At 45.1% G+C, this 3,760-nt stretch overlaps 1 pseudogene; it reads right to left on the reverse strand.

Annotated features, from left to right (window-relative positions):
* Nucleotides 1-1,809: 1,809 nt before the first annotated feature.
* On the reverse strand, nt 1,810-3,015 carry LOC147711681 (eukaryotic translation initiation factor 3 subunit H pseudogene; annotated as a pseudogene).
* Between the last annotated feature and the right edge of the window lie 745 nt (nt 3,016-3,760).

Here is a 3,760-nt window from a genome sequence, read left to right on the forward strand (position 1 = left end):
ATTTAAAAATATTGCGCAGTTGTCGCAGGATACCAAAATAAGTCCCAGCGACCTGCAATGCAACATTCCCATACCGACGTTGCGTCACGTTCGGGAGCGGTAAAGTTGCAGATCCATAAACCATGAACACAAGCCCAAACAAAAACCACACCCAAACAAGAGAGCATCCCACTAGATATACGCTGAGTAAGAGGAGCTTTACACAGGCCAATGAATATGAAAGTCTTAGAGGGATTAAAGTTGAATCCCCATAGACTACATTCCTGATATCTCGTACCCAGTGGTGCTTGGGGGCACAGGTCACAGCAACACACCCAGCAATGTCACACATTGTTCTTTTGGGCACAGAAAAACTGATAGTTATGGTTGCAGTCAATCAAACGGTCTGGAGAACTGCGAGGGAGAATGCTTAATGAAAGGGTCTTGGACTGTCAGAGCTCCTGAAATGGTTAATGATTAGAAACCCCACTGACCTCTCCCAGGCCAGAGAAGGAGGGTTGAGATTCTCTCTATGTCTAACTGCTGCAGTTTGCACAGCTGCTTCAGTAGCTATTGGTGGAGGTTCTCAGCACAGATCCTTGCAGTACTTTTCTCCTATGGTACATGACAATGCAGTTGGTACTTGTAGTTCCTTGAGAAGTCTCTCCTCTCTCTGGGATAACTCTTCTACAAGGAAGCCAAGATTGGATTCTCCTACAACCAGGCCCCTTTTGCAAAGACACCTTTTAAGACCCTCTGTCAGCAGCAAGGCAGGCTCCACGTCCAAGGCTGAGCCTCAGTACCTCCAGCAAAAAGATTCAGGCTTCTCAAATGATGCCCAACCTGACTGGAAAGTTGGCTGTCAAAGACACCAGTTTTGGATCTCAGATGTTTTTCCGTAAACAAACATGCTGTAGCCTGCAGTGGTCAGTGAGAAGTCATGGAATTTGATGTAGAGTTTCATTTCTATTCCTATCTCATATTGCTGATAGTCTGTGTAATCCTCTGGTGTAGTCTAAGACTTTTTTGAGGTGGGCCTTTCACTTTCTGAATTCATCTCCCGACAGGATAGCCAGAGACACTGTCTTCAAGGGACAGCAGGAAGAAGGTGTGGAGCTAGTAATCTCTTACTCACAGAGACCCAAACAGAGCCACAATGTGAGAGAAGCCTTCACACCTTATACTCACCAGCCTTTTAGGAGCAGCATCTCCAGTCCAACAAGATGGCAGCTCAGGGTCAAAGACCAACTCTACACTTATAAAAAGGGTTATGGGGCTAATTTAGAGTTTATCAGACAGGGTACTCCATTGCAAATGTGATGGGGGACCCTGTCCTCCAAACTAAAGATTTGCCTGACTCATCCGTCTCGTGGACCGTAAGTGTTCTGTCAATTGAGTTCCATCGGTTTCGTCAACACATTACTCCTTTCATAGTTCAACTGAGTAGTGGCTGTCAGAGTAAGGGCTTTTTATACCGTCCAGCCTATTTAGGGTGGACAGTGTCAAGGCTTATTCACTGGCAGGAAAAAACTGGCACTAAGTGAAAGAAAGAAAGACCAAATGACCCTCACACCCGGAGAGAAAACTCCCAGGTTGTGAGGGGATTTTTTTTTAATATGTTTATTGACAGTTTTTCTCTGATTGCAAGACAATAACAGTGGTTATCAGAATAGTATGTAAACATGTGCAAGTAGACAACAGCTGCGTATCTAGTCAGCGGTAACAGAGAATCAAAAAATATTAGTGTGCACACATTTTTTTTTAAACAAACTCCTACTTTGGGAATTGAATTAAAAAAAAAACTTTTGAAAAGTTTATTTTCATTGTGTTTGTGCTATTTTAAGACACGTTAAAATAATATCAAAGTAGACCTACAAAATTCAAATGGTATTTTTCTTGTATCAGGTAGAATTATTTGCAAAGGACACCCATTTTCTCTAGTTGTTTTGACTTTGAAGAGCTTCAGCCATGAAAAGTTTACCAAGGCTCTGTGCAGTAAACTCCTTGACATTGCGACAATAGGTGTTAATGTGTCCGGCAATGAGCAGCGAGTCCATCCGAGGAGGGGGCAGCGGGGGCTTGAACAGTTTAGTCATGTCTTCCTCTGGCAAGAGAGGCTCTCCCCGAGTCACACGCTGCATGTTTTCTTGCTGACGTCTTTGCTGATACCGAAGCTTCTGCTGCTGCTGTTTGCTGGAGTTCCTCAAATAGGTGTTAAACTTGACTATATCCTGGCTCATTTCATCCACTCTATCCATCAGCAGTTGCAGGCTTTTCTTCAGGTGATTACTGCTGGCCAGATTCAATAGCTCATGTTTGTCAGATACAGGTGATTTCTGCTCCAGATCCCACAGTAGCACATTATTCAGATGTGAAGTCTTAATTATAATTGGAACCTCTTCAAACGTGCTCAAATGCAATATTTGCCTTTTTCAAACTTTCAGCAGATTAGTCCTATTCTTTGCAAATTTCCATCAGTTTAGGAGCCAATCTAAAAGCTTTCAGAGAAAGAGATCCTTGAGAAGTCTTGATGGGATCATAAATAAGGACGACAGACTCCTCTATTGCATGCTGGTAGCTGAACTGGGAGTCCAGGAGCGCGCGGCTGACGAAGGAGCCGTAGTACGTGGACTGGTACCAGCCGACGTGAAGGTGGTCTATGTTCACGTGGCGCAGACTCCGCATCATTTCCATCTGGTACTGAACTTCATCAAAGTCTGCATCATCTTCGGTGTGTTGAGGGAACGGAAAACAATTTGTGATTTCAACTCGGTCTTCTACCACAAGCCCCAGCAGCACGCCCTGGACCACCTCGCTGCCTTGCCCTTCTTCTTGGTAATGTTTAATAATTTTCAGCAAAACCATCCCGTCGATCTGCACGTGCTTTACAGCACTATCCAGGGACCCAGCAATTGCGACAGTGGTGGGCAGCAAGGGGGTGCCGGCAGCTGGAGTACTGACAGCGGTGGAGATGGCGCCAGAGACTGGTGCTGGGCGAGTCGCCATGTCTCAGAGATGCAGCAAGGAAAAGAGAGAGTCGCACTGCCAGCTGTTGTGGTTGAGGGTACGTTTTTCAAACTTTTCAAGCATTGACAGGAGCAGCAGTGATACTAGTTCCTGTCAATGGAGTTGTCTGCCGGGCCAGCGGACAACTCAAAATTTGGTGGATGGAATGTTCGTCTTGGTGAAAGGATAAAGTACTCCGTCACTGTGATGGACATTAACTTATCCACCAAACTCTAAATCAGGAACTCTGTCTTCTGTCTATCAACCTGCTGGGGATGCCACCTGAAAGAAACAAAAGCATAGGGTCAGACTGTAGACACGTCCTGACAAAAAGCACTTCTAAAGAGAACGCTGTCTTCAGTGACCCTGCACCCTTTAAGGTGGGAACTCCCACAATCGTCAGTAGTGTCAGCAGTAAACATTGCTAGTCTGGCAGGCTATCTCCAAACTCTATTTATTCTTTATTGTGGCGATCCAAAATGGAATCTAATATGCCCACAGTTATCTATGATGTGCATGTTCATAGCGCTTCCTACTGCACAGATATCGCACACATAGCCAACATCCACTGAATGGAGCGAAGAACCTAATATCAAGAGATTAGGTAGACCATTTTAACAGGTGAGGTCAGTGGGACAACCACCCAAAAAGGTCTGCCCTGCCACTATGAATTAAAATGCTGCCACCACCATCTATCTAGTGTACTCTGATTGAGGTGTTAGTAGTCACACTCACTGTTAAGGGCCCATGTGGTGCACGGGCTCTCACTCCATGC

Source organism: Lissotriton vulgaris, chromosome 5 (genome assembly GCF_964263255.1).
Source record: "Lissotriton vulgaris chromosome 5, aLisVul1.2, whole genome shotgun sequence".
NCBI classification, from domain to species: Eukaryota; Metazoa; Chordata; class Amphibia; order Caudata; family Salamandridae; genus Lissotriton; species Lissotriton vulgaris.